At 39.3% G+C, this 25,621-nt stretch overlaps 1 long non-coding RNA gene across 1 annotated transcript in view; it reads right to left on the reverse strand.

The window, feature by feature from the left end:
- LOC136016796 (uncharacterized) overlaps positions 1 to 25,621 on the reverse strand; it is a 139,877-nt gene that overhangs the window by 91,585 nt on the left and 22,671 nt on the right. Inside the window, exon 2 of the long non-coding RNA XR_010613698.1 lies at positions 4,957 to 5,056. This is a non-coding gene — a long non-coding RNA (uncharacterized LOC136016796). The remainder of the gene's footprint in view (positions 1 to 4,956; positions 5,057 to 25,621) is intronic.

Genomic DNA, 25,621 nt, shown 5'->3' on the forward strand with positions numbered 1-25,621 from the left:
AGACGGATCATAGAGTGTAAATACATTCATAAAGAGAAGATACAGACACTAACCAATTCTTAAATTTAGCAAGATCCAATGTATTTCAAGATCCAATGGCTAGAAAATGAAACTGGACATATATAAACTGAAATAAAATATTTTAAGCCAATGATTTATTCCTGGATGAAAAATCATAATGAGTAATAGGTTCTCCATCTCTACATATCTTCAAATCAAAATTAACACTTCCAGAAGGTACACTTGTATCAAACATAAATAATAAGATTCAGCAGAGAATTAACTAGAAGATGTTAATGGCAGATAATCTCATGGCTCCTTTTCTGTTAAGGCTGAATTAAAAAAATGTTTTCCAGGCTAGTTAGAGTCAGGGGAAACATGTAAAAGACTTAAATACTGGGTATGCATCTCAGAAGGCTGGCTCAGCTCTGCATCACTGAGAGGCAAATTGCCATTGATGGCCCTATTCTCATGACTGGCTGATGAAAATCTCCTTCTGTGCTATTCCTCAGAGACTTTGGATCTTGCCCCAGTTTCCCTTCCTCTCAGCAATGTTTGTGCCCTGTATCCTATATCACTATGCCAGAGCTATTTATGTAATGTTTGGAGTCAACTTTTCCTTAACTCACTGGACAGGCACTAAACCCACTAAAGCCAAATATCAGTTTAAAAAGAAAAAAAATGCGGGGGGGGGGGGGGGGGGGGGGATGGGGAGAGAGATTTATAAATCTGTTTGTTTATCAGCATTCTTCTGTGATTAATCTGTGTCTTTTCCTCTGCAAGATCCCTTTTTATGGCAGTTCCTGTCTTCTGTTCTGTAAAGGGAATTTCTCAGTTGGGCACATGGCTGCGTTAGTTCCCAGTTCCCACCACCAGGTTACACCACTTCGAAGAAAGACCTGCAGGATGTAATTCTCAAAGGATTGGTACCACAGGAATATCCAAACACCATCTCCCACAAGTAAAAGGGAGAAGCTTCACGTAAGATTTAGCCTTCAAGTAGTAAATAAGAACATAAGATAGGAGATTTTAATTAAAAAAATCTTAAGACAATTCTAGCACCATCTCATAGTGTATTTATGAGGAAATTTCCAGCCTTTTCTTCCTACCACCATAAAGACTTCTTGTTTATCATCGTCAGATAAAAAACATGTCAAGATGTTTTCTAGACATTCAGGAAGGCATCATTCCTGCCTTGCAGGCCTAAGTATTGCAGAGGAGATGGACAAAATGGGATAACAAAAAGGGGCCGTTTTAAAGTGCAAGTCATAAATCAGACAAGAACCTTAAAATGGCTTGAGTATATACATAAAAGGCAAGAGACCTAACAAACTAACTTAGGCAGGCTGCTCTGCTCAGCAGGGACAGCATGTCAAAAAAAAAAAGAAAGATAATGATAATATGAGAAGCAGATGGATTTGGGAATATTGGAGGAGCAGATGGGGAGGACTGGGAACAGGAAGTTTGTTGTGGGAGGACAGCTAAGTAGGACAAGCTGTTCTTAGACAGAAAGACTGTGAAAGTGGTGGCAAGCAGTTTACACCTGACGCAGTACCAGGTGAGGAGCTGGTAGAGACACATGAAAGAGGGAGGCAACATCATCAAGCTGATAAGTAAAGAAAAAGTTCGGCAGATGCATTTCATATTCATTAGAAAGGGTTCTGCTTGGATTTGGTATTCCAGAGTAGTGGATGTCCAAACAGTCAGGGACATGTAAAATGAGACTCTGCAGGTCTACATGGACTTCAAAAAAATCAGTTGGCTCACACTACAAGTATTGCTTATTGCTGGATATGGGGACAGATGTTTAACTGATGAAAATCAGAAGAGCTATATGAATTTCAGTGGAGCTATAGCAACTTAAGACTAGGAGGCTTTAGACCTATTTGTCATTAACTAACAACATATTGTCCACAAATAGCATGCTCTGTGTATCTGCAGCAGTAAAGAACTGCTCTTTTTAGACTGAAAAAGTTATTTTCTTGTCAAAATAAACTAAGTTAGATGATGTTTCCTGCCTTTCACAAATCTGCTGCTGCCACTGATAGCCATTTCCGCCAGCTTTAGCTTGGCAAATATTTGATATTTTGTCAAGTATTACATCATTCTCAGTATATGGCTTGCAATTTTGTTGCTAAAGTTTATAGGGCATGCATTAATCAATTGGAGAGTGACATATGAATTTGATTTAGGTTAAAAAATATGAACCAGAGCAGGGGATGAAGAATTCAATTTATAACCACTAAAACTGCAAGGAAAATACAACTGAGAACAATGTTGGCATTCCTCAAAATAGCAGATATATGTGTGGTTGTGGTTAGGAGAGGGAGGGTGAAGGGGAGAATTTTCCAAAGTAATGGAATAGAAATTTTACAGTGGTTTGTCTGGCCATTCTATTCAAAGAGTTTGTTAACTCCCTAAATAAAATAAGTACAGAAGATCACTGGCATTTTAAATACTAGTTTTTGCCTGAGGATCTCAATTCACTTTATTAAGCACATTTACTTTATTAAAAATTACATACAAAACACAACTAAAAGATAAAAATTAATGCTAACAGGACATCTTCAGATTGTAAGGCTACATCATATGACCTTCCAAAAGGCCCTCAGCATTGCAAAGACGTTTCAAATCTGAACATTTTCTCATTTCTTTAATCTTTGATTCTTTCTTCTAATCTCTGTATTAACAGGGTGAAATTATTTTATTTAAAGGTTTTCTTAAGTGAAGGTTTCACTAAATATTACTAACTGAAATTTCTCCAAAACTGGCCTGGCTCAAGTCTTTGAACACACATACAAGCTACAGATTCACATGTATGAGAAAGTAAATTATCACCTGTGTCCAGGAGTAATTTCTAAAAACAAAACAGAGAGCAGAAATAAGGAGACAGCCAGCCAAAGTTTGCCTTTTTGACTCATCAGTTTGACCATATCAATCTCCAGTTTCAGAGCCCTTTCTAATCATCAGTTGCAACTTAATGTTCCTTGTCATCACTTTCCAAGTTCTATGTTACCATTCCTTGACTCTGTCTCTCTTTGTCATGCTTTGTGTTACCATCCACATTTGCTAGTGCTCAGTCATGTCTACTGGTCTGTCAGTCATTCACAAATCACCTCTATTATCTGTTTTGCAAACATCTTCTCTGATAGAATAAACTCCTGAAGCCATATGCACAGTTCTTCCCATACTGACATTTAACACTGTCCTGGGTTCAGCAGTAACAGCCATTTTTTCTCCTTCTTAGTAGCTGGTGCAGTGCTGTGGTTTTGACTTTTGGCCTGGGAACAGCGTTGATAGCACCAATATTCGTAATTGCTGCTCAGTAATGTTTACTCTGACCAAGGACTTTCTGAGTCTCATGCTCTGCCAGGGAGGAGGGGAAGCTGGGATGAAGCAGAGACAGGACACCTGACCCAAACTGACCAAAGAGGTATTCCATACCACAGCATGTCACGCCTGCTATATAAACTGGGGGCAGTTACCCAGAAGGGTTAGATCACTGCTTGGTGGGACCGGGTATCAGTTGGCAGGTGGTGAGCTGTTGTATTCTCCTCCCTTGTTATTTCCTTTATCATTAGTATTACTGGTGGTAACAGGAGTGATTTTTTGTTATACCTTAGTTACTGGACTGTTTTTATCTCAAACCGTGGGAGTTACATTCTTTCAATTTTCCTACCCATCCCTCCTGGAGCTGGGGGGAGGAAGGGAGGAGTGAGAGAGTAGCTGCACGGTTCTGAGTTACTGGCTGGGCCTAAACCACGACAAATACCCTCTTAAAAACTTATCTCTCCCATATTGCTTACAATTAATTGAGGTTACTTGTATATATTAAAAAAAAAAAAAAAAAAAAGAAAGAAACCAGTTTTGTTATCTTAACCCCCTATTACATTTATATTATTTTACAGGACCTTAGTAGATGCATTTGAGAAAAGATGCATGAAGTCAGGAAAGGGCTCTACAGAATCATTAATAAAATAAAAATAAAGAACATATTATCCCACACATGTGTATAAAAACTGCTAGTAATAATGATGATTATGACAGCGTTCAGTTATAACCCTACTGGTAAACTCATAGCTTCTTAAACCTGGAAAGTGCCATTAGTTCATCTATTGATGATTTCTACCGTTACATCACCTAGTGTGGCTTCCTGTCATTGAATTTCATTTTAGAATCGTTATCGAGCTCTTCGGAGGCCAAACAGTACACCACAAGCCTTTAATCAGGTAGACATCAATATACCACCATTTCCTGAGGCTCCTGAAGTGACAAAGAATTGATTAGATGTTCCCAAGTTATCCTCTCAGAAAAACATATGCTGTGGAGGCCATTCCTTCTCAGTCTTTGCTGATCATACTCTTTCCCAAAGCTTTACCAGTTGATTGTAAAACTTTGACCTTCATCTTGTAAGGAGGAGACGCTGAACAAACATAGGGGGACCTGACCAGCAAGGAGAATCAGAGACAATTTGTATTTTTCTGTACAAGAATCCTTCTCTCCTTCTCAACTCTACCAAATAATCAGACTTATCTCTGTTCCACTTAATAAGCTGTGAATCAGGAAATAAATAACTTACAGTTTTCATATCTCGTAAAAGTCATAATTTTTATTTAGGTCTAGAACTAAGCAAATGAATGCATTCCCTTTCAAAAATTAATCATGGGTAACCAAATACACATGGTCACACAGTCAAACAGAAGGCCTAAGAAGGTTCTTTTAAAATTATAGTTAATTTTTAAAGAGAAACATGTTGTTTACTACATGGATGAGTATCACTACTCATTTTGAAGTCATGAAATAAACAAAGGGTTACTGATCAGCTATAGCAGCAGCAACTTTGGTCAGGAAATGTCATAAAATATTGATAACCATATACACCTAGATGAAGATATAGTATGGCATCTGCTCAAGCCATTATAAATTCATAGAAATACATTTGTATTGGACACTTACAGTTTCCTGGTTGTCTTCTTCCTGTTACCCATTGATTCCATAATGTGTTGGCATTGCTGGGCAATCTCTTGGAAAGTAAAACCAAATACAGCTTCAGAAGCTAAAGAGAACAAATGGAGTTTGATTTAGCTTGCAATAATGGCAATAAACAAAACAAGAAAAATACCTATCAAAAGAAGTATTTTTCTATGGAAATCATAGCCATGCTCTTTGATTCTAAGGAAAAATGTCGACGTTGAAGTAGCTTAACTTAGTGGAAACATTTAATTCTCATGACTGTGGCTTTACAAGAGATCTAGAATGACCTGGCTCAGGATAAACTAAATAAATCAGGGTGGCAGCATTATAATAGTGTAATTTTATAATCTGCATATAAACTTAGAGCACTGCAATAGACTCACTCTGATTTATTAATGTCTGTACAAATGTCCACCCATTTAGTATCTCACAATTTAATCAAGTTAGGAAAACAAAACCCTGCATGCTACCTTAGTAAGTATTATACAGCTTACGGGTATGTTGAGGCACAGTTTCTAAATATTGCACTTTTCAGGATATCTGAACAGCTGTGTGATACCAGTGATAGCCTTCTCTTAGCTTGTAGCAAATTAGACAGTAAGCATTTAAAGGCTGGTAAATAAAGTTGTTTAACATTTTGTAGCAAGAACATTGTAGGGGGGAGAAGCTGCCAGCAAAAAAAAAAGGAAGCAAGATTATGAATGTGCCCATGTGTGTGCTGAACATGGAATAGGTTTTAGCTTATATGGCAGATTTCCCAGGGTACCGATCTGTTATGTCAAAGTGCTTTTTTCACTTTGTTAAAAGATGATGCTCAGCATCTGCTGCCACACTTTGGCTCTAGCCTGTCTGAAGAGATAATACAGCATTGGCCATGTTCACTCAACAGCAGCTATAACAATTCACTGAGAAAAATCAAACAGGATTAGATGTAATGGAACAAGGAAGAGAAATTGTTAATATTCTTAAGGTTTGTGATCCAGGAGAGTACTCAAAACATGAAAGATGGGACTAACGCATAAAATTAAGAACTAAAAGCAACAAGGCAGTTAAAAAAAAGAACAGTTTGGGGCATTTTTAAGGCCTGGTGGCTAGGCATTCATGCTAACTGCTACGCAGTTTGTTCAGTTTCCATTTCCAAGCTCTAGATGACCCATCAGACAAGACCTGTCCTGAAATATTATCATCTCCCTCCATTCTCCACATTTTACGAACCAGTCAGCAACAACAAAGAATTCCAGTAAATTTCATCCCTGTAGAACACACAAAGTCTAGGGATTATGCTGGGAAATGATAGCCACTGAGACAAAATGGCTTCTTCAAATCAGTTATGTCAAGTTTATTTCTAACATACTCAGAGTTGGCAACCCACCTCTTCCTAGACTCCCTTTCAGCCTCACAAACTGTGAATTACTTCTGACTTTATGCTTACTTGCAATTTTGGCATCTTGATAGATATATCAAGGAAATTTTTTCTGTTCTCTTGCATATTGTCTGTTGACTCGTATTGCCTGAATTTATGTTACAGCACTTACATTTCAGGATAGTCATACTCTAAGAATCTGTGCAGAAGTCACCTTTTCCTACACCTTCCTGGAGGCTTGGGCTAGAACTTCCAATAACTCACTCCTTTCCCACTCCATTTGTTTGACACCCTATGACTTTTCTTGTTAGTAAAGAAGTTCTTACTCACAAGCATCATTGGGAAGCAGCATTCCTGCACACTAGAAATGCTAAATAGATAGTCTGAAACTAGCCTTATAGTGTTTTGCAATATCACCTGCTCATTTTTATGCACACTTTCTGAGAGAAATGGGGGTAAGTTTCTGCATCTCCTAAATGCCAAGATAAATTGAAAGATAACGGTGGGGAATACCATGTCTAGAATGCTGTATCCTGTAGAGTACAATATTAATTTCTTGAGTACTTTCCTCAGCCTCAGATAATGAGAGGTGGCCAGTTTTTAAAAGGTTTACTAGATATTCTTATGTTGTGTCTATCTAGTTAGAGCAAACAAATTCATCACTATCATCTTCCAACACTGGTAGCGTTTGAAATGTCTTCTGCAGGAGCTTACTGCAGAGACATTCAGGCACTAACGCTCTCCTGGAGCAGCCTCTGTGAAGTTGTGGTGGACGTGTTCATAATAACCACACCTTCCAGATCCTCCCATATGACTGAGAAGCTAACAATAGTTCTGAGTACTGTGATAGGGCAGATAGGTTTTTCAGATACAGTTTTGTAAAACCTAGCAGAGCCTCTGACTAATCTGACGACACCACCATAACACAGATTATGAGGTTTATATTTCAGCATTGGGTTTTTTTTAAGTAAGATCTGCTTTTACTCATAAGTAATAGGCATCAGATGTTACTACTAAAAATCTCACAAGAAGAAAATGCATATATGTTTTAGGACATTATAAGCAATGAACCATGAAAAGGCCTAGAAGCAGGAAGAAGAAGGATTAAGGAAGAAGTTGTCATTGTCCAACTGTGGGATAAATTGTGGCTTGCACCTTGACAGTCTTGCAGCTAGATAGTTAACATGCATTAACATTCACTCTGCCCAAACTGTGCATGCTTCTGGGGATCAGAGCACTGACTGCTGGAAAAATGCATGCTTTGGAGGGTGAGGACACTGACTGCCTTTTTATATTTGCTATTCTAATTATACTGTCCTGATTTCAAATTGAAGACACAATGGCTTTTGCTATTCCATTATGTAATTATAAATTTCTCTAAACATTCTTTCCTTTGTTGGGTTGCTCTGTGCATGGATTTTTTTAAAATACTTAAAGTAATGAAAATAAATTCTGAAATCAAAACAAAGAGAAAACAAATGGAGCCTCAGATATTCCCTTAATAAATAGCTCTGTGCATCATCCTCAGGCACTTTTGTCATCTGTTGCTATAATAACCACTTTGATTACATGAACACTCACGAAACTGTGCTTGGCTGACTACAGAGCATTTCCCAGCAGCTAAATGAATAGCTCTCAAATACTGCTCGTTTCCAGCTTAGTACCAGATTTTGTCCTATCATATCAACAGCCACACAGCCAAGAAACTGAGCTTTCTTGCACATGGTCTCCATGGCGTTTATGTGTTTCTTCCCCAAACAGACAGATGCAGATTAAGCAATGCATGTCAATCTCATTATGAGACTGTGAAATTTGCAGAAAGTTTGTTACACACTCATGCAATCATACACATTGTGAACATCCTGTTTATTTGGCCTGTTCTCTGATGATTGGCTGTGGTGTTTCAGCACATTACTGACAGCTGGGAATTGCTCCAATGGAACATGCTTTTCCTATGACAAAGATCCAGAGAGAAGCAGCAACATGTGTCTGCCCATTATTTCAGCCGTACAAAAAAAACCCAAAAAACAACCCAGCACAGTCCCTCCAAATTAATAGCACATTGGTTGTCTGAGCTGTGCTGGAGCACCACTGGATGGGCCCTCTACAACCTTTGGAGGCCATCTGAGATAATAAATCCTCAGACCTCCAGTTCCGGAATGCTTTGGGCAAGGTCAGGATGGCAAATTTCCCACTTCCACAATATCAGATGTTACGGTAATTCCTTTTAGCTAACGTGTAAGAGCAAAGGAATGTCTTCAAACCTCATCTAGGCCCTGTGGAATCTGTTGAAAATGCATGACAGCTGCAGGCTTTGGCTAGGGACTGCCTGTGAATATATGAAATCTGGAAACCTTTCAGACAAGGAAAGGAGGGAATGACTGTACATTCAATGTGTACCATTGGTCTCCCACCCTCTCTTCCCAGCCCCATTTCACACAACATAGCCATATCACAACCCTACAGTCATGGCTGTCATGCATTCTTTATGACTGAGTGTCACGGGTAACATCCAGCACACAGAAATACAGATGTGCATGTGCATTCACCTGCGCACATGCACACAAACAAAAGGAAGGAAAAAGAAAGATGGATTCCCATAAGATCTGAAAACAGGAAATTGAGTAGTTTACCTATTTTTTTGTAAAATTGGTCAGGAGCAAAGAAGCAAGCAACTAAGCTCTGGATTACTGCTTGATGTGTCCAGATGCCCAAGGTGAGAAGGAATGCCACATGGATTCTCGTTACCTATTCTCCAGAATCTAAATGAAAGACCAGATCATGCAAAAGACCATGGCCCCCTCCCACATCCTTATTTTCAAACAAAAAATCACACCCTATTGTATGCCTATTTTCACATCACTAAACAGAAAGTTTCAATACCAGCTAGCATATTTATCCTCTTTGCAGTCCTGTAATTTCTGAGAACATTATAGTCTTGATTTTGCTGATTTGGTTCTCAGACAGAAGGTCTGTGGTGTGTGTGTGGGGGAACTCCATTTGCCATATGCATAAATTACTCAGATCAAGGCAAGAAAGGATCAAAACAATAGCCTTAGAGAGCAATGTCCACTATACATAGATTTTTCAATCTGCAGTTAACAGCCCAGACTAACACAAGCTTTTGACTATTCTTGAATTACTTTAACAGTGCAAGAAAGCTCCTAGCACAAGAAAAATAAGGTTTTATATACTTCAGAATGCAGACTCTGAATTAGAGAGCTGTAGCTGCTTTGTTCTACCATACATCTAACAGACATCTACCTATCTACTTTTATATATCAACACAAAATGCATTTTAAATGAAGCAAAGTGGAATTATCACCCACTCAAAACCAGTGTTGTGTTTGATACTGCAAACTGCTTCAATCCCCGTATTTAGAGGCTTATAACCAATATCTACAGATTTAATTAGTTCACATTTATGGAACTGTGGACTTGCAAAGACATAATTATCCTTGTTCTGGTGCTGATCTCTGGTTAAGTATTACCTCAAGTAACTCTGCCTTCTAGAGTGGTAGATTATTAATCTATATTATTATCTAGATTATTAATCTGTGTTATTATCTAGATTATTACAACTATCTAATTCACCTTTGTTTTCACTTTTATCCAAATACATCTGAAATTGGTTTTCACTACAGGAGTTTACATAAGTGAGCACTACCAGTCATCCTTGCCTCTTTCCACTGCTCATGGTTCTCTAAGCAAACAGTACTCCTTCAGACATAGGAACTGAACTCACCATTTATTAATCTGACATTCCTCAGGTGAAGATGCCTGTTCTCCACCCAATGCCATCTTGAATAACCTCTAAACCCACCCCCCCCACACACCCCCAGCAAGCAGGTTAACATCATAATCATCATAAAGCGTACTGCAAAATGTAGTGCTGGAAAAAACAGGTTGTTCTATCCAAGCACACAAAAAATAACATGGTACCATTTTGTCTTCAGACATGGGCATCATTGTAAACTGTATTCTGATTTACAGTAGATCAGCCATACTTCCAGATTTTGTATTCATAGAGTTTCTGAAGTTGGACTCTGTTACCTGAATGTTGACCCAAACACCGTGACCAGGCAGTAGGGTGGTCTCTTGGATCACACTTCAGACATGACTTAGATTTGCTTTGGCAATATGAGGTCATACCTGAAAGTCAGTTTACAAACTGGTGTCCTAGTACAGATAAAGGAGTTAAGAGCAGATTCCTCTGTTTTAACATTACAAAAGGGGTCTGTGAAAGACTATGTGAACAGCACTTGGCTCGAAACACTGAGTAACAGTAATGACAAGAGAGTAAATGGAAATTAAGTACAATAAGAAAGGAGATACTTGACATACTGGTGGGAGAATTTGCTCAGTCATTGACCTTTTACCACTGTCTTTTACCTTCCTAGGACATCTGGTTCAGAGGAAGAACAAAGACAAGTCATCTGGTCTCTTATATGATTTTGTTAGTTTCTGCTTTTTCAATGAGTACTGTAAAGTGACATGATTTCATGTACAAATTGCTTACATATTGATTTTGCCAGCAAATGCTTATTCAGGGAGCCACAGACACACAGTATTTCTTAGCTTATTCCAGATATTTTTCTTTTGACTTTGCAACAGAAAATGGACCAGATCATCAAGCTGGAAGGTCCTTATCACTCAACCAGATGGAATGCTCTCTGGAAAGAAAGCAAAATGGGTGGCTCTGAACCAATACGAAAGATATAACAATCATAGTTCACTGAGTAAAATAACTCCATTCAGTGACTAATAGGTCTAACACATCTGCCAAGGGAACATCAGGGACTGGGTACATTTTGCAACTGCTACAAATCAACACAAATCGACCACACTGATCTGGTTCAACAAAGCAGCAATGCCTCAGAGCTGATGCAATCTTAAAAATCAAAGACTAATTGTTCATTTGTTATGCCCATGGAAACAGAAATCCTCCAATCATTACCTCAGAAGAAAGAAACCAGAGATGTGTGCAGAACTACTAAAAGCACCAGTCATCTGAAGTTTCATTCACTTTTCCCATTTTTCCTGGGAATACATATAAGCAGACAAGTTTTTGCATTACCAAGATGAAGCCCTTTATATACAGCCCTCATAAAATATTACTACAGTTTCAGAAATTAACCCAAACATACAGTAACACTGTGTAATGGTTGGTGATATTAATGCAGGCAATCATTACTACATTGTTTTTAAGAAAAAGGGAATGGCAGTGCACTAAATCAAGTATGATTCTCTTTCTAGTGTGGAAAACTAGCCACACCTCATTAACAGACAAATTCTCCACAGATAGTATCAGTCTGTCTGCTGCATTCAACATGTTTTTTTATCTTGATTCTGCTTAATTGAGAGTTTTACCCATGATTTCAGATGGGTTTTACCTACTGCCTCTGCTTTTATGCAAACTTCCTGACCCCTGGTAAAGTGCATGAAGAGCCTAAAGGAAAGGAAGAGCTCCATTCAGAACATACTACCAAACTTCAAAAACAGCCTATTTTGAAAATTACAGCTACTGGAAACCTTCTTTTCTGAAGTCTATGGACAAGCTGTTTTTTTTCCTTACTTAAAGTACCAGCCAATTGCTCTGACAGTCACAGCCGATCTGCTTACACATTCAAGAATTTTCAACAGAGCTTAATCAATTCAGCAAAAAGTTACATTAAAAATACATGGAATTCATGAGGATAAACTTTCTTTGTAGAACCTTATCAAACAGCAGGAGATTTCTTGTGTGATCAATGACTCTTTCAATAATGTCAATGGGGCAGATTCAGCACTTTAAAACAAAAGTGGAAATGTAGAGGAAATCCACATAATCAGCTTTGTCTCTGGGGAATTCACATAGATTTATACTGCTGTCAGTAAGACCAGAATTTTGACCATTGTTTAGATTATACCATTTTGCAATGTGATAAGAAGACTTTTTCAAAGTATTCACTCTCAAGAACATGTCCAATAATAACAGATCCCACTACACTACACTTTTTCAAAAGACACGGAGCAGAATTCAGCCTGCACATCGTTCCATGTTAAAGACAAAAAATCCACACTAGAAAACAGGTATCAATTTAAAATTATATAAGGCCCACATGGAAATACAGTTTCCACCTTAACGCTAGAGAAGTTTTCATGTGCTTTGATCATGGCAACCATTCCCCACTCAACAAGGTTATTTGCCAGCAATGGTCTACACAGATTTTAAAGGCAAAGAGAGTATTGAATCTTCAGCTATTGAAATGTTTACTGTATTTCAGGCAATAGCAATATTCAGGATATTTCTTCTGCTATGATGACTTACAAGTTATTTTTGGTATTCATCTTCTAGTTTGCATTTAGATAGAAAATAAAAATAAAAATCTCTCTTGAATTCATAAATAGAAAGCATTCATGGAAGCTTTTCCAAACTTCTAATTGTATAAAAACTCAGGATTCCAAACTGCATGTAGTAATTAAAGTAGCATGTTCCACTTCAAGAAAATCCATTTTTCATATTGGATGTTACCCTTGGTTACACAGAGTGGAAGAGCATTTCTGCTTTCTCTTACATATGCTTTTCATTTGGTATCTAAAAGTGATACTGCCATATGATATGTAAGCAAAACAGCAAGTCAGTGGAAAAAGTACTTAGAAGATCAACATTTAAATCTTTAAAGTCTTTTCATAGCACAACAGGTACCACTTGTAATCAGTTTATCCCAACATCTACTTGAGAAGATTACCTGGTTCCATCAGGTCCTGAGACCTGTCCGCATGCCTGAGAGCAGCTCTGAGATTACCCTGCCAGTGCAGGTGGCCCTACTTCCCTTTATTTTTTTCCTCCAACCCAAGTACTCCATCCTCTGATCAATCCCTTCATTTCCCTACACTGAGTAGACAACATGAAATGAGGGATTTGAAACCGACTGAGGAGTCAACCCCAAAGACAAATACTCTGGTAGGCTGACTCAGATATAATGGAGTCTGACAGTCTCACCAATATACTGGAGATACTTAGTCATGTTTTAATTCACACTCACTTGTACGGTCTAGCCAGCATCACACAGCATGTTTTTTTCCCATTAGGCACACTTAATCAAAACAAAGTAGTCAAACATAAAAATCTCTTTCCTTTCACTTCACCTGACAGACTAAGTACAAGGAAGCTTGGCTTAGTTAGTGCCAATAAATTATCTAAATATTTTAAAATACATCATTCATTTTGTTGTTCCCCACTTACTGACTTGCTTAGTAAACCTTGTTATAAAATCAGTACTAAATGCACACTTTTGCTTTACAGGTTGAGCACACTGAGGTCATAGAATCATAGAATCATAGAACAGTTAGGGTTGGAAAGGACCTCAAGATCATCTAGTTCCAACCCCCCTGCCATGGACAGGGACACCTCACACTAAACCATCCCACCCAAGGCTTCATCCAACCTGGCCTTGAACACTGCCAGGGATGGAGCACTCACAACCTCCCTGGGCAATCTATTCCAGTACCTCACCACCCTAACAGGAAAGAACTTCCTCCTTATATCCAATCTAAACTTCCCCTGTTTAAGTTTTAACCCGTTACCCCTTGTCCTGTCACTACAGTCCCTGACAAAGAGTCCCTCATCTCTCGTTTTACCTGTGACATGACATGGAAAGAGTAAGATCAGAGAGTGCTATCAGGCCAAGAAGCACATGCTTATAAGGTCCTCCTCACATGTAATCCAGCTTCTCTTGACACAAGGTTTCCGAAGAAAAAAATTCTCATGTCCATTCACTTTAACTCAGAAATTTTTGTTTGAGTGAAGATCGAGATCAATCCTAGAAATGTTTCTTTAAGACTTGTCTCACTGGATTGGCTTATTCTCAAAACCACGCAAGATTACCAACATTCTTGTCTACACCAATCTAGCTGTACACCTGACTTGACAAATCTCTTCACATCATCTACTATTTTTTCCACAGGAGATACACGAAGCGAGTAAAATTTGCATGACACTACTGCATGCTTTCCTCTAAACAAACACAATATCTGGGGATGTCAACTACTTGATATCATTTAAATCAGAGAATATGTTGAAAATGTGGCCCAGAAAATACAAAACTCCACAATATCAGCAGCAAAACATCCACTGCAAGCCCAAAATAAACAGGGCAGCAAGGCTTGCAAATTGCCTACAATTTGCAAAAGGCAAACTTCCTTAGGTACTTTCTATTCAGCATGGCTTAGTTTTCCAGTAAGTTGCTTTCTTGATATCTGCTTTTATAATTATTCCTGTCTCAGAAAGAAATATAATATTTCCAACAAATCTGTATCAGCAAAATCACGTTGTCCACAAAATTTGCCTGCATGCCTGGCTGCAATCTTAATACGCATTGTTTTCAATCGGATTGTGTCTTTTAGGCGTCCCCCATTTGCAGGGGACATAAACAAGAACATTTTTGATATACAGAAATTTACATTTGTCCAAGCATTATGGAAGAATAATCCACAGGAGCCACAGAAACTTTAACAAGGCAGAATTGACTGATAAACCAAAGTGTCCAGTAGACTACTACAAATCCACACCCCAACAAAACTGGCTTAGAGCTTTTCATCTTGCCACAGTGGTTCTATAAATACAGCATGATGTTCCCTATTAATCCTCTCTATTATGTAGTCTTGCACTCTGTCTCAGGAACCAGCGCATCTGAGCTTAAAATGCAAGTCTTGATAAGGCTGGGGTGTATTTCATGGCTACTATACTGGTCTGTTTGTACTAGCTAGGAACCAACAAAGCTTTTTGGGTTTGTTCTCTTGGAATTGAAGAGTTTTGTGGAATATGAAGGAAAAATAATCCTCCAAAAAGCAACCTCTGCAAAATATTTTTATATTCTTGGTGCGTAACAGAAAGTCATTAGTATATATGCATTTTTTCCTTTTCTTAACAGAGCAGGATCTACTGTTACTGACAGTTCAGCTGAAGTTTAGTTTAACCATTTCTTCCTCTCCCTCATGTAACATTGGATGTTTAGACCCAATACACTACGAAATCACAGGCACAGAAACATGCAAACCCTAGCTAATCATCACACGGTGCTTGAAAGGATTCAAAATACAGCTACAGCTACCTTAATATATCCAAGATGATTTCATGTTAGAAGGGCAAGGCTGCTAAGAACATATTCTTTATTGTTCCAGGTATTACTGGAGGGAAATGAACAGCAGAAACTTGACCATGCATTACAGTCCCACCATTTCCTGTAGTTCCTGTAGCTAGACCTCATAGCCCCAGAGACTGAAAACACTTTCACATCGGCATTTTGAAGTTAATAAGATGCTTCTGATTTGATGAGTCTGCAAACAAATCCAAAATCAAACACAAAACCCTACAACAACAACGGAAAGACTAAACAAACCAAGAAAAAGTAAAAAGGTGTCTCCACACAGGCTCAGCTCCTATCATGGATATGTCATCACAGATCCCAAAACAGGATCACTGTAGCCAGCACTTAGAAAAGCTGCTCACTGCTGCTCACAGTTAACTCTGCAATTGTACATGAAAAAACAGATAACAGATCAAAATTTTTACTAGACAATAATAAAAATGATGATCAAAAAAATTAAAATCCATTTCAATCAGCAAAAAGAGCTTTAGGAAAAAAATACAGGGCTGCTTCCCACCCAAATTCTATGGTAAAGAACTGGAGAATACAGCTGTCCCCAGGCATGCATACCCTGTCATGCTCCCAGCTAAAGAAATTATAATCCCTTTATATGCACAGACAATGAAATCTGCAGATAGAGTTCAAACCCTAGGCTTTCAACCCCGCTATCACAAGGCCTCCAAATCCCAGCTAAAGAAGTAACAGGTTTAGATGTGAGAAACAGCAGGCTGTAACCACAGCAGACCAGCTGCTAGAGTAATCACACTCACAACGACAGCATACAGCTCTTATCCTAAAATGTTGTCCTAGATAAATGAACTAAATTATTTCTATCCTTCCCCAACTGGGTATTCATTACAACAAGCATATACTACAAATAAACTCACCTATATACTGAAATAGTGCCAAGTGTGATCTAAAGGGTTCAGCTGTATTTTGTATTTGTGTTGCATTACACTTACATTTCACATCTGTATTGCACAACAAAATTTCTAGACAAAAAACATCGAGAGTCAAAGAGTTGACACCACCTGTCAACCAACCAAAGGATGCACATTAGTGTCAACGGAATGCTGTAGTGTTTTATTCAGTGATATATCTCTTTCCCTCCCCTTTCCCACCAAATGTCAGTAGTCTGAAGTCAAATTCTTGTTTTCAATAGAGAAGAAAGAAGTGAGCAAGGACTTTGAAGGAGCAACTGAATTTTACAGCTCTCATCAGATCAGTGTAACTTTCCAAGTACCTTGCACCAGAATCCAACCACTCGATCAGTCAGATGCCAGCTTCTTTGTGAAAGACATCACACAAAATTAAATGATTCCACAGAACTACTGGATTAAGGAATGTAACTTTTCAAAAGTCAGATTATTCTTACTGTCCAGAAAAATGTGAGCAAAAATGACGTGATATGAAAGCCTAACTTCATAACATTCATTTCAGATTATGTTACACAGTTTTGTGTGAGTAGCCTTATGTAGAATGACTTATTAGGAATCCAAATATATATCTAATTTTTTTTTAAATGGAGATGGGAAGAGGAAAGTCAGGAGTGGTTTTGATTTTATAAATTGTCAATGGCCATTGACATCTTTAAGTATTTCCATGGCCTACAAAAGCTATGCTGTCCCTTCTTCATTTAATTTCGCTTTATTCCCACTGGCTGGCAGAAAACATTCCAACTATTTCAACAAAAGCCTTAGGACAGTACAACTGATATACAAGATGGAATCACTTCAAACTGGGGCCGCTTCTGGTCATTGCCTGCCAGAAAAGAAACGCCTTTCGTGATGTGTCCCTTATTAAAACACTACACTTTATTCAGAGAACTTCAGCATTGCTCAGGAGTACTACAGTTTACTAGCAGTAAACATGTTAATGGATGCACTGATTTGGGTTTGTTTTTTTTTTCATAAAACACACAAAACTGAAAACATGAAGATCCCAGAGAATGATAAAAGGGATGCTTAAATAAGGTAGCCCTTTTTCCTTATGAAGGGTTGAAGCAGAAACCTCAACCTTCAAAATAATCGAGCTGCAACTTTCAGTATACACTCAACTTTCAGCTTTGTTTAGCTTGCTTTGACTCCAAGCCACCCCACTGCAAGATCCTTTTGTTTTTTAAACTTCTGGTAATAAAAGAACCATCCATCAGCTGTCAGGAGAGCTATTGGGAAGCAAGTTTCTAATCCCCGCTCACGTATCGCAGGCATTTTCTGGAACACCTGCGCTGACAGTTTCAGAAAAAACTACTGGGAAAAGCCATGAAGCTCTGAGGGGGTGCAGACCAAACCCCTTGAACAGCAGCAATGGCAAAGCCACCAAAATTTCTACATGCATGCACACACATATGTGTATGTGTATTGGAGGACTCCAGACAAATCTGTTCTGGGATCAATATGGTTTGTGGATACGGCCTTTTTGCCATGCTACCCCACTGTTTTCATGGCTTTTGGTAACAGATGATAATTGGATACACTACCCTAGAGTAGGAAGCACATAATACAAGAAAGCTGACACTAATTCAACACACAGGTCTTCCCCTGAGCTGGGGGACTGACAGTTATGAGCCTCACCAAGGATGACCAGGGGTTGCAATTTGGCACCAGCTTTGGAGATTTTATCATCTGATACTAGTCCTCATAGGAACAAAACCAAAACCTTCTGAATGCCTACACAAAATACAGACTGAGCAAAAGATTAGGGCACATATATTGTTACCCTTTTCATTGAGGCCACGGGGCAAAATTCAAAATGATGTGGGATGTTTCCAGAAGGAAGACAAATTGGCAATGGAACAAAGTATTTTTTTATGCAATCCTATTTAATTACAAAGAATGCACACATTTTGTTTCTTACAGAAACACAATATTAGATTTGTTAGACTTTCTTCTTTCAGTCTTGATGACTCATAGGTTTCTGTTCATGCCTCTACAACAGGTTCCTGAAATTGCAGGAAGACTAGATTCTCTTCTGTACAACTTTCTTATGTAAAGGAAAGACTGCTTCCCTACTGACAAGACTTGTCAAGAAAATAATTTTGTGCTTATTTTGTGCTCAATAAGCACAAAATCTAAGGAGACTTTTGTCTCCTTTCGGTTAGTATTTTGGTTAGTATTTGGATAGTATTTTGGGTTCCCCTTATAACTGGCACCAAGAAACAGATCTCATGCCATGTGAATGAATTGGTTTGTAAGTGCAAGGGAAGCCTGGACTAAATTTCAGTGAGATAAAGTCTACCTTTGGTGTTTGTAGTTTTTTTTTTTCTCAGCCATGACTGCCAAAGAAGGGACACTATTCTTTCCTTTGGGGATGCTCCCATCAAAACAGTGATGCTGTTAGGCTAAGATTCTTGTCTCTCTCTCAAAAAAAGGTTACTGCATAGACATGAAGTTAATTATATATGCAAAATAACTGGCAGTACACAGCAATAACTTCAGCTTTCTAATGTCCAGGATATAGCAAATCTTCTGAATAGAATTGTCTGGCTGTCATACATAGGATAATGTAGGCTCATATCCTGTGCCTGACTGTAATTGTTACTTGTGGTACAATTTACCTCCCACAAAGGTAAGTTTATGCTTTGACTTCTACAGGAAATTGGCAAGAGAAAATCAAGAGGAGTACAAAAAAAATGTGCAAGAACATACAAAGAGAAAAAAATATTACCTGACTTCAGGAAAGCTAAAACACTGATAATTTTTCTTCTTCAACTAGAATATAAATACTACGATAAACTATATAAATCTAGGCAGTGTTAGGCTCCAACTCTTTCAGGAGTTAATTACTGAAATTGAGCCTTCTGCAGAAACGGACATTTCCTCTCTCCCCAATTATGCACCTGTTTTTCAGTACCTCCAGAGTTGTTATTCCCAATAAGAATATGAGTACAAGTTGAGCCAACATGCTCTATCACTCTTAACAGAGCTTCCGGTTACAGTTTAGCAGTTTAGAAAGTGAAGAGACAACCAGCACTACCAGAGAAGGTGAAAATAAATGAGCAAAAGTTATGACAAATAAGGGCAATAGTAGCTAAGTACTTGCTTTTTGTCATCTGCAGTGTGACACCATATTCCAACACATGAGAAGTCACCACACTACCAATTGATCTCTGGTCTGATGCTGAGAAACACAGCTGTTCCGCACCACCAGCTTTCCAAAAAGATCACTCTGCCATGAAATTTTTCACATGCCAGTTTTTTTTGTTTTCTGTTTGTTTGTACTTTAATAGCAAGAATTCTTTTTCCTATTCTTCTTTATAATTGAAAAAAGTTTTGACTGAGAACATTTTGTGTTAGTCTCAACATGTGCTGTCAGTTAGAAGTCTATACTGCAAGATACCTTGACATACTAGACAGTCCAGGTGCTCATTTGGGGTCCATCAGAGGGACATACAAATTAGCCAACTGGGGTCCATCAGAGGGACATACCACATTAGCCAGCTGTGCTCCATGCAATGCTCCATGCAGTGCTCCAGGTATGGAGCATTCACAACTTCCTTGGGCAACCCACTCCAGTGCCTCACCACCCTAACAGGAAAGAATTTCTTCGTCATATACAATCTAAACTTCCCCTGTTTAAGTTTTAACCCATTACCCCTCATCCTGTCACTACAGTCCCTAATGAAGAGTCCCTCCCCAGCATCCCTATAGGCCCCCTTCAGATACTGGAAGGCTGCTATGAGGTCTCCACGCAGCCTTCTCTTCTCCAGGCTGAACAGCCCCAACTTTCTCAGCCTATCTTCATACAGGAGGTGCTCCAGTCCCCTGATGATCCTCGTGGCCCTTCTCTGCACTTGTTCTAACAGTTCCATGTCCTTTTTATGTTGAGGACACCAGAACTGCACACAATACTCCAGGTGAGGTCTCATAAGAGCAGAGTAGAGGGGCAGGATCACCTCCTTCGACCTGCTGGTCATGCTGCTTTTGATGCAGCTCAGGATGCGGTTGGCTTTCTGGGCTGCAAGTGCACACTGAAGTCGGCTCATGTTCCTTTTCTCATTGACCAAGACCCCCAAGTCCTTCTCCACAGCGCTGCTCTGAATCTCTTCTTTGCCCAGCCTGCAGCTGTGCCTGGGATTGCTCAGACCCAGGTGTAAGACCTTGCACTTGTCGTGGTTGAACTTCATAAGGTTGGCATCAGCCCACCTCACAAGCGTGTCAAGGTCCCTCTGGATGGCATCCCTTCCCTCCAGCATATCAACCAGACCACACAGCTTGGTGTCATCGGCAAACTTGCTGAGGGCACACTCAATCCCACTGTCCATGTCACCAACAAAGGTGTTAAACAAGACCGGTCCCAACACCGATCCCTGAGGTACACCACTCATTACTGGTCTCCAACTGGACATCGAGCCATTGACCACAACTCTTTGTGTGCTGCCATCCAGCCAGTTCTTTATCCACCGAGTGGTCCATCCACCAAATTGATGTCTTTCCAATCTAGAGACAAGGATGTTGTATGGGACAGTGTCAAACGCTTTGCACAAGTCCAGGTAGATGAAGTCAACTGTTCTACCCCTGTCCATCAGTTCCATTTCCCCATCATAGAAGGCCACCAGACTGGTCAGGCAGGATTTCCCCTTAGTGAAGCCATGCTGGCTGTCACCAATCACCTTGTTGTTTTTCTTGTGCCTTAGCATGCCTTCCAGGAGAATGTGCTCCAAGATTTTGCCAGGCACAGAGGTGAGACTGACTGGTCTGTAATTCCCCGGGTCTTCCATTTTTCGCTTCTTGAAAACGGGGGTTATATTGCCTTTTGTCCAGTCATTGGGAATCTCACCTGACTGCCATGATTTTTCAAATATGGTGGACAGTGGCTTAATTTCATTATCTTACATATAATAGGAACATAAAGTCAGCAAAGAGTGATTAATCTTTACAACTTCAGCCTTTAAATAAATTATGTGCTTTTTTTCTATGATCTGTGTACCAATGTGAACTAAGGTTCATAATCTCCCATGTTTTGAAAACTAGAGAGATCAAGTACAGAAATTGTTTTCCACAATTACTTATTGCCTACATAAGAACAATAACTGGACTGTGTTATTACTCAGAAGAGACGAGACGATTAAAAGAAGGAGTGACTGTGCCATTAAAAACAGATGAATTATAATACATTAGCTGTTTTGGCACTGAACCCCCATGTGTTGCATGCTGTATCTTGTATCCTCTATGTTGTAATTTACATCCTCAATTTCAATATCATTACGGTAAGAGTGAAAGGATGCCACTGTATGTTGCTTTACATCTTTTATTTAGTTGGCAAGCACTGTTCAGTCTTTCAAGAAATGGTAATATTTTTAGTTTTAAGTTGCTGCTTTTCTTGTGGGAGCTGTCACAAATTAACAAGGTGGTAAGTTCTCTGCTTTAGTATCTCTAGCTAGAATTAATTCATGAAACAAAGTCATTCCATTGGTATTGCTCTTCTATCAGTCTAGGAAAGAAAAAAAAGGGTGAGGGAGAACATCTTGTGTGCTCTTTGTCCATCCCTGTTTCACCGCTGGTGAATGCAGTCTTAAATAAACGAAGAACATACCCAGACTCCACATCACCGATTTCTCATCCAGCGGGAAACCAGCTTGCAAGACCAGGAACATCTGTTACCACTCAGCCTCAGGACGATAAAACTTGCATAGAAACTATCTTACACTGTCAACAATTCTGTTTTCCTTTCATTGTTCAGGTACTGGCTATCACTAATTATGATGAGATTTTCACAAAGAGCAGGAATGTAACCCCTTTGCTCATACATCAATTCCAGCATCTCCTCCCCTCTATGAGAACTCTGATTCCTAGAGTACAAATGCATTTTACTTGCATTAAGACATAAGATAAAAATAATCTATCCGTGGTTGCTGCTTCCACTGTTACACTTAGACTGGATTCTCAGGAATCAGAATATTGCTTTGGAGAGCTACATACCCCACAGGCATCTTCAGCATTTCAGCATGTGCTACTTAACGCTTTCACATGGCATGAGAGGCCAGCAGAGGAACACTGTCGTCAGTCATTAGTACAGCAGAGTTTAAAAAGCATCAAATCTGGTTTGAAGGAAAAACTTTCATAAATAGGATATAATCTTTCTTTGCAATGGCTGCAGGACTGTGTTCATCACTTCAAACCTACAAGAACCATGTTTGCAATACAGTGAAACTTGCATCTAGACTTTTGCTATTACATTTGTTATTATTCTACTTTAAACATGAAGCTTCAATGAGAGGAGGGATCTGCCCCATTTCAATCTAAGCTCTCTGATTGCATCTACATTACATTTATCATGCATATTAAAGATATGCAGTATAATCCATACAGTAAAATGCACTCCAGGAGCATACTTAATGCACTCTTACCATTAACAGGTGTTCAGATATCTTAGATCCAGATAAAACACAGTTATAAGCACAGGTATCAGGTCCTCAGTATGAACTTTTTCCCTTTACAGGTCCAGTACTTCTGTGTTGACTACTTACTAACACAGAGACAGCCTCTGTCCACAAACTACTGAGAGTAATCTCCTATGTGCAGCATATCTGAATTTCCCTCACACACACAGATGCCTTAGGCACCTCACATGGCACGTGTGTGCTCCTTTTTAAGTAGGTCCTATTACATTTGATTAAACAAGACACAGAAATATACAGAAGCAAAATAGAGGGCATTCCTCTGTTGTACCCTCAGAACATTTCCTGAATGCATTGTTTAAAAAGGAAAAAAAAAAATTGTTTGGTTTATGTACATCACTATAGCTAGACAGCCAAAGTCACAGCATAATATGTGAACCAATGTTTTCTTTCTCCCTGTGGAAGAAAGTACATCTCCTTGCTTTTATTTCTGCAGCTGCCCTTTTTACCTGGGTGCTCTGCCTTCATTTCCTGCTTAACAATGTATAGGTTTGGAGCTCAAAATGCTTACAAACTCTCCTTTGAACCTCTCAGCATCTTTTTTCCTTTGTTGTGCACCTACTTGTGTAGGGGTACATGATGTGTAAGTTCAGATAATACATATAAACCAGTTCCCTTGTCGAAAGTCGTTCTCCCACCATGAGTCCTGCTTTACAATAAAGAGAAATTATGAAAATAGGATACTCTGATCCAGATCTTTCCAACAAGTGACAGAGCAGGGATGGTCAGAACACAATTAGAAATAGATTCCAGATTATTTTCCATCCTTTGAAACCACTTATGAAGACTTTTAAGATGCTTGCAGACACTTAGAAAACAAGAGATTGCTTTTCTATGTGGCTACCAACAATTAAAAGTGAGGAGTCCACTGCATCCCAGCACCACCAAACACCAGAGCCCGCCCTGCCGCTTGCTTCCCCTTCCCTGCTGCTCTCAGCTGTTTTCATTCCTAGTCTCCAGTCTCTGGTTTCAGCTTCCATGGCATGCTTTATTTTCTAACAGAGCAGTAATTGTATGTGTTAAGCATTAGGAATACCAGCCCATTGACAAACTAAAACAAATCTGAAAACCAAAGTGGCTCTAAAGGGGCAAAACCAAATGCAGCAGCATAGTTAGGCTATCCCAGGCTTGCTCCAGAAAGAGCTAATGAGGGGGTTTCCAGTGACATTGTTTTTCTATCAGAAATCTGCTAAAACTGTCTAGAAATTATTTCAGCAAAGATCTTTAAATGCGATGGAGTAAGTGAGATTCCCAGCATGTAGTTACTGACACAGAATGGGGTGCTTCAGTGGGAGAGGCAATCTAGGAAAACCTCAGCACATTACACAATGCATGCTCCTGAGAGGATAAAGAAATCATGTCACCTCCAAATGCTCCATTAGGAAAAACATCACTCTGAAGCCAGATCTTAGAATCACAGAATCATAGAATAGTTAGGGTTGGAAAGGACCTTAAGGTCATGTAGTTCCAACACCCCATGCCATGGGCAGGGACACCTCACACTAAACCATGTCACCCAAGGCTCTGTCCAACACGGCCTTGAACACTGCCAGTGATGCAGCATTCACAACTTCCTCAGGCAACCCATTCCAGTGCCTCACCACCCTTACAGTAAAGAACTTCTTCCTCATATCCAATCTAAACTTCCCCTGTTTAAATTTTAACCCACTACCCCTTCTCCTATCACTACAGTCCCTGGGTCTTCCATTTTCCCCTTCTTGAAAATGGGGGTTATATTTCCCTTTTTTCAGTCATTGGGAACTTCACCTGACTGCCATGACTTTAAAAAAGAAAAGATTTTGACCCGGGCTGTGCGGCAGGGACTGGCACCGGGAGTCAGCCCCAGGCCCCTGGAGTGGCGGAAGATGTGTCACTTGCTGGGTAATGATGCCACCGTCCCCCATTATATAGACCTTCAGTGTGCCATCTCGTTAGATGCCTTACATTGCAGGTGCATTGGGAGCTTGTCAGGCGGTGAGTGCGCTGGGGTAAGCCAGAGTTTTTACTGTGCTTCAGTATAGTACCTTCCCCAGTAGAGTACTGAGTATAGTAGTGCTTTCTTCAGTATAGTACCTTAACCAGAAGACTGAGTGACTATTCAGGAAAGTCTTGTTCTTCCTTCAGAACAAACAGAAAATGTTTTCTTAAATAAGTTTCTTTTCACCCCATGTGGATATTTTCATAACAAAGACAAAAATATCTGTTTGGCTAGACCACTGCTTCTTTGACTTCCCTCTTTTACTGAAAGCTGAAGCTTTCACTGAATCATAGCAATGCAAATGCTTCAGGACCAGTCTGACTGTTCAAGAAGTGTAAATGGACAGGTGACATCAGCATTTAGGTGAGCTTTATCTCATCAGTTTGCTTTATCTTTTCCTCCCCTATGAAGCAGCAACAGATCTACACAATTCTCATGTAGCAGGGAGTCCACCCATTGTGCAGACAGTGAGAATTTCCAGCTGGTATATTATCTAGTGGCTGCCTGCCTTCTGAATAGGCTGCTTTAAATCCTTCCCCTGAATGCCAGTTTTGGTGTCAGTTTAATGCATTGATCTTCCTCAAAAAACAAAAACTTAATCAACCTCCAAATCTCTGAAAGACTCTTCTGGACTTCAGAGAACTTAAAAGCCCAAGGACTTAGAGAGCTGCGAAGAACTCAGGTTGTGTTTAGACTCACAGATCTATCTATCTAGCCTTAGAAGAGCTGTCAAGGAGAATTATTAAGATTAAGCCAGTATGCCCATCTTACAAAAT

This window comes from Lathamus discolor, chromosome 1 (assembly GCF_037157495.1).
Source record: "Lathamus discolor isolate bLatDis1 chromosome 1, bLatDis1.hap1, whole genome shotgun sequence".
In the NCBI taxonomy this organism is placed as follows: Eukaryota; Metazoa; Chordata; class Aves; order Psittaciformes; family Psittacidae; genus Lathamus; species Lathamus discolor.